The following is a 6,707-nucleotide window of genomic DNA, read 5'->3' as shown; positions in this document are numbered from 1 at the left end:
TGGGCAGCCTGTTCCACCACCTGGCCACTCTTGTGGAGACAAGAGGGACACCTTGGTACACTATGGTGCTCACAACATATCTAAGAATCAGTAAATGCATGAGCATTCAGGGATTTGACTTTAGGTGCAGTCATTTCAGACTTTAAGTGACACCAGGTAACAGAAATGTTTGAGAACAATTATTAAGATGTTTATATTCTCACTTTCGATCTCCTACTACACACTTAAGGGTTGCAGAGAATGCATACTGCCTCCCTTTCAGATATAAGAAGTTATTCCATAGTCCTTTTGACTATTCATACATATTCTAGATACTCTCTAAAAACATATTTGAAAGTATCTACACAAGGCTCTAGGTGATATACACATTACACTTGCATAGTTCTCTCAAAGATTGTATATTTAATCTTCCCAGGAACTCAGTTCTCCAGGACACATTACCTGGTAAAGTTCACCAAACTCTTAGTTTAACCTGGGGCCAAAATCTGATGATGTACATCAAAGTGTGATATTTTATATTTTATCTTCACAGGTAATCAGTTCCTTAAGACACCCTACCCAATAAATCTCAACAAACTCTTAGTTTAATTTGAGGCCAAAATCTGACAATGCCACTTAGGTCATATTTCACCAATTTCAAGAGGAAATCTGGCAAGTGGATCTAGATTTCTAAACTTTCCTTTCATCCCTACCATAAATGCAGGCACAATTGTTCCGTGTAACTGTAGACATAAAATATGTCAGTTAGCTCTCTGACGACTCAACTGTGATGCCCAAACACGATAATGTCTATCTGATAGCATTAATGTCAATACTCAACAATGTGTGAAAAATTAATTCTTTGTTTATTTGGGCACAAAATACTATACTGTTTAAAATTGTGTTTAGTGACTTGCCTGAATCACTTGGATGGTATCTCTACATCATTCTTTTTTTCTTTCAGCTCTTCACACAATTTATCTTTTCTCTTTGAATTTCATCTGGAACATCTTTGGAATCTCTTCCCACCTGTTCAAATGCTTGTTAACATAGAGAGAATGCAAAATTTAGCTTTGTAAGTATCTTAATACCCTCCCCTTTTCTCTTTTGTGTTTCTGCAGATAAGTGCATGTTTCTGTCGGTTTTTCTCTTGTTAAAATACAGTTTCCAGGGCAAAAAAAACCCACATGCATTAAATTCCCTACCTTACTAAACTACTAGCCTTCAGGAGAAAAATATGTTTTGATAAATAACAGTAATACAAGAATAGCAGAATAATTAAATGAAAATAATACATTAGAACTTACATACTTATCTTACAGACTGTGCAGAAAAGTTGTTTCTTAAATCTCAAGGGATCAGGAATATACCAATAAAGGAATAATAATTCTCTATTTGCTCCACCATCTATTTGCAGCCGTAATAATTTGTACAGAGTATATAGAGGTCTTTATTACACCTACTGGGCTATTTTCATTTCAGAATACTTAAATGGTGGCATTACTAATGCAAAAACTCACTTTGCATTGTTTGATAAATATTTGTGATCTTAAGAGGCACTTTCTGCTTTTGATGCAATGACTTCAAGATTAAAAGCATGTGGATATTATGACATTACCGTGCATATTTGTTACACAGGATAGTCTAAGAGAAAGTACGTCTTTTGTGGTCAACATTTAACAACTCCCTGAAATGTTTCTTATATAAAGAGATTGTACATATGTGTAAAGGCATGTCCCTGTCAGTACTAAGAGAGATATACTTTCTCTCCCATGCTAATGTATTACTGCAGTTCCTACAGCAGCATAAGTAGGAGACACATGTAAAAAACTAGTTGAAGTGTTATGGAGCTTAAAAATAAGTCTCTTAACTTTAATTGCCTTCTATAGCCTGCCAACAAAGTCATTGAGCCTTACTGACATTACACTGCCTAAATTAAGTCATGTGTAACATTTCAGATCAGGTGAGAAAGGCAGCTTTAGACAGGAAAGATCTTGGGGATTCATGAGACTCAACTAGTTTCAGGATCTAAATTTACACCACAACCAGTCTCAAGACGGAGCAAGTCAAGAGCTTGGTATCCTTCCAGAGTATCTCCATATGGGCACATAGTTATGTGCAGTCAGGTTTTGACAACACTTCAAGTTGAGAGTTAAATTTCTGTAATCATTGAGGGTTATTGATCATAAGCTGCCACATTAATGGGTAAAATATACTTGTACATGTCTCAGCTAAACAGTTTTAGGAGGTCCATTTTTCTCCTGGGGCATGCTAGGAGTACACGGGCATGGACTAAGCTGATGAACGCTAATAACTCAAAACTGTTGCCACTGTAACTCAGAAACGTTAAATACCGTGTTTGCTCCCTTTCTTTGATCTCTCAACACCAAAGCATTATTCAGATTGATTCTCTCAGCTTATCTCCACCTCTAGTTTCCTCTTAATCAATCTCAGAAAATGAAGAAAAAAAAAACGATTCATGAGAAGAAACACATTTTCTCAGAGGGAGGCACATGAAGTAAAGATTTCAATCACTACTACTTTGCCTTCTTCAGCTGGGAGTTATTTCATTTGCGCATACCCATAGAGGTGAATGTCGCTGTGGGTGACGTAAGATGGAAGCCCCGATTATGGTTGTCCACACACCGACTATACAGCAGCACTCACCTTGTTCTTCACTACTCTTATGCTACAGGGGTTCTCTGCCTTTGTAAATTGATAAAAAGATCGTGGAAGGAGATCAAAGAGTCTTGAAAGAATCTCTTCTTGCTTTCTTGTGTTTCAAAGGGTACACAGTTTGTCTTGGAAATAAAGTTGCTACTCCTTGTAGCACTTCTCCCCTGTCTCCCTGTGGAGATGAAGCAGTAGAATCTAAGGCTGTATTATCTTGGCTGTTGTTTAAAATAGCTAGTATAATTAGTTCAAACTATCACTGCAAGAAAGCACATACATTAGTCAAATAACATCTGCCATTCAGTGCCTAAGCCTAAACATGATCTGCGTATCCAAAAACTCTTCTAGTAATTTCAGTGCAGTTTAATATCACCAACACTGAAGTACGCAAACAAAAGCAGACCAGTTTCAAAACAACAGCAGCAATGATATTCCTACTGTCGCTACTTACGGACTGTGTACAGCTTTTTCTAGAAATCAAGCAACATGGAGACTCAACATCGGTAGGACTCATACTATGGTTTAATGCTACACATCCTGTACATTATATCAGTTCAATTTCATGTGTACTTAAGACATTCAATGAAGATTGAAATTTTGCTGTGTTATTGGGCTGATTTTAATATTCACCAGGTGTCACTACTCATGGAACTATTAATTAATTTTAAAAGCATTTCAACTTAACATCTGAAAACTGAGATACCATGCAAACTATGTCATATCATGGTACTCCAAAGCAGCAGTGCAATGTCTGAGGCCCCATGTGCTCCAGCCTCATTTCACAGTGATAAGGTACATGGAGCGGGGACTACCTTTTGTTTTATGCTTGCACATTACCATGGTGGAATCTGGAGGTGCTACAGCAGCATGGTCTGTCAGGCAGACCGTGGCAAGTGTACTATTTTCTTGCCAAAAAATATAGCATACTAATATCCTTCAGATCTTTAGAGAATGGAACAAGGAAAAAAATATGACTTCTTCAAGCTTCTAATCCTTTCCTGGGTTGTTTTGGTGTAGCTGTAGAATGTTACAGATTGAGGACCACAGTTTTGTGACACAAGAAAAAGAGAATTAGCTCTTCTGCTTCATTTTATTTTGGGGGAAGGTGGGAGAAGAAGATTGGATTACTGACATTGACAAGAAGCAGGCCAGCCACCTCAAGGGTTTGTGTAACTATGGAGGATTCTCTTGCAACTCTCTAGGGATACCTGCATTCACTGCTCCCTTTTCTTCTCTGAAGCACCTGTATACCAATGCACACAGCATGAGGAACGAACAGGAATAACTAGATATCTGTCTGTAATCGCAAGCCCATGACCTCAAATCTTTCTTGTCTATACCACATTTGTAGCGATCCTTGGCACATACTGGCCCCAAGGATTGCATCCTGTTTATTTAGCTATGTAAATGTAGTCACAGGAGTCTGCTGAGTTGCTGCTCCATTAGCACAATCTACTTCCAGAACTGCAAAACCTATCTTAGCACCTACCGGACCACTTTTTCTACAGAGAGGTCTCACAGGAGTTAGTGTACTAAGGTGCTTATGCCTATGGTGCACCAGTTCCTGCTGAGTCTTGTGTTCCGCTGTGCCTGCCACTGCTAGTTTGCAGCTGCTGTGGGTGGTTCTTAAGAATTTTAAGAATCATTTGGTGATACACACAGTCCACACAAAATCCACATCACATAAGTAATATATATTTGACATAATTGCCTTTTTCTCAAAAGGGCTGTCTCCCCAGGGCTGTGTTATCTCAGTGAAGCAGCATGCATTTAATGCCTAAACTTCCCTCTGCTGCTTCAGTGCAGTTGTAGTACTGTCTTTACATGTAGTTTCCAAATCTACATACTCGTCAGGTCTACCCTGGCATAAACCTTTACTCCTCCACTCTCTAGCAGTTACCTTTATTCACCCTCAGTCTTATTCTGTCTTCTCACGAGGAGTTGCTTTTCCTGCCCTCCTGCCTCTCTGGTACGCCATGCTACAATTACTTTTAAAAAAGGGTACTTCATATTGCCTGTCAACATCAATAACACATTTTTGAACAAGACATTCAATTCAGTCAGAACAGAGATTGTATAAATTCCTGTAACCTTTCAAAACTTCAATAAAATTAAACATAAGTAATAGTGTTTTGTGATTCTGATGAGATCACACATTGCTGATTCAAAGATATTCAAAGATTTTCTGTACTGGGATAAGGACTATCAGCTCCTGACAATAACACTGGTCAGTGGGAATTACTGAAACAGTCACACACCAAGTTCTGCCAATGAGTTTTGTTTCATGGCATTTGACTTCTGCAGGAGTGCTTGCAAAATCTGTATTTCTCTGTCACGGTATTATCTAAGGGTCTGCATCCGTGACAAGGGGGACAGGCCCGAAAGAAAAAACGAGAAAAGAGGAAGGAAAAAAAAACTGCCGGCGGATAGGGGCCGGCCCCGAGCGCTCCGGCGGCTAAAGCGGCAGAGAAGCCACGGACCCACACCCTGGGGAAACAAAAGGAAGAGGGGAAAGCAAGGGACTCGTAGGCGGATCTAACACAAAAACAGCGGCACCAATCTGAGGAGGAACAACTAATTTTACTAAATATATCAAAATGAGGCTAGCAGAATTATAATAGAGAGTTTACAGGCTGAAAATCTTACACAGTAAACTGCAAGAGGACCACGTGCTTTCTCCGCCGGGCAGGAAGGAACAGACCCCGTGCCTGCCACGGCTTCACCCCCTCCCCTCCAACGCAAAGACCCCTGGGGCGTGCACCTCCTCCCCTCCCCCTCAGAGGGCCACACCAAAAAAGGTAGTTTGCAGTAACCAGGGAATTAACTCTTTAACTGCCCGTACCTTACATGATGTAATGATGTGGAATACCGACAACAAAAATCACAAAACCATAACATTCCCAAACATAAAAATTTACAAGATTTCTGCCCTTAGAAGGCATGCATATGTTAGCATGACATCCAAAGAACTAACAGTTCGCCAGATTTCGTTATTCACATTTTATTTTTCTGATGAGATATGGAGATTTTCATTCTCAAATCTCAATTTTAATGTCAGGGAACAACGAGAAAAAACAGAGAATTCCCTTCTGAGTACATGTGAATTTCTAAATAGCAGTAGAGGCTTGGTAGTTTTTCACACTCACTGTACCTCAAACTGGCTCTAAAACTTTGAATGTCCGCATGCAGTACAAATGTTATACCCCAGTTGTGCTCCTGTGTTCAAATTTCTGTTAAAAGTCGATGGCTACGCCACCCTATCATAAAAGCTGAAAAGGCAAACACTCCATCTCATGCTATTTAAAATAATATCAGAATTTAATTGTGATTGATTTAGAACTCTTTTGTAAATTACTGTTTTATGTTGAAGAACAGGTTTTCTGTTGAATCTGAGTTTGAGCAAAATCAAGATTAAAAAAAGATATGACAAAATGCTTTAGAATTAAACATAATTTAGGAATATTTCAGCAAGATCTTTATTATTATTCCCTATTATACTGTACTCTAGGCCTTACGTTCATCCATACACTAAAGGAACAATGTTTTGTGAATTGTTGATTTCTAAAGTATTATATCACTGCTTACATTCTTGTTAGTTTTTTGGGATTCTTACCATTGTCTTTGGTAGGAATTTCATTTCCTCATGTGCTTTATTTTTGCTGTTTTCTTTCTCAAGGTGATCTTATAGACAAAGTCTGTTATACTTCTGTTCATATCTGTCACCGTTAAGCAAATATATATAGTCACCATATGATGGTGAGATTAGTGAGAATTGCCCTTGTCTTAAACATTTGAAAATGTCTCTAAATTACAAACATTTTAAAATATTAAGGTGGTGTGCTGTGTTGCTTACTTTCGGAGAATAAAAGTTTCAGGTAATTTTTTTTTCATTTTCAGTGGGCATCTTCTCTTTATTTTCATAGTACAAGTTAAATGAAGCTAGTAAACAGTTCTGAGAATTTCTCAAACCAGGAAAACATTCTTTAGCTACTTTTGAGTCAAAGGCTTGAGAATAACCAAAAAAGAGATGCAGCCATTATTAGACAGATTATAAT

General features: G+C 38.3%; 1 long non-coding RNA gene across 1 annotated transcript; it reads right to left on the bottom strand.

The window, feature by feature from the left end:
* Positions 906-5,336, bottom strand: LOC110395381. The gene is made up of 3 exons (XR_002436367.1): positions 5,299-5,336; positions 2,647-2,827; positions 906-1,019 (listed from the first exon to the last, which is right to left on the bottom strand). It is a non-coding gene; the product is annotated as an uncharacterized LOC110395381 (long non-coding RNA).

The sequence above is a fragment of the Numida meleagris genome, chromosome 3 (genome assembly GCF_002078875.1).
Source record: "Numida meleagris isolate 19003 breed g44 Domestic line chromosome 3, NumMel1.0, whole genome shotgun sequence".
Taxonomy (NCBI): Eukaryota; Metazoa; Chordata; class Aves; order Galliformes; family Numididae; genus Numida; species Numida meleagris.
This window is presented reverse-complemented; position numbering and strand designations above follow the sequence as displayed.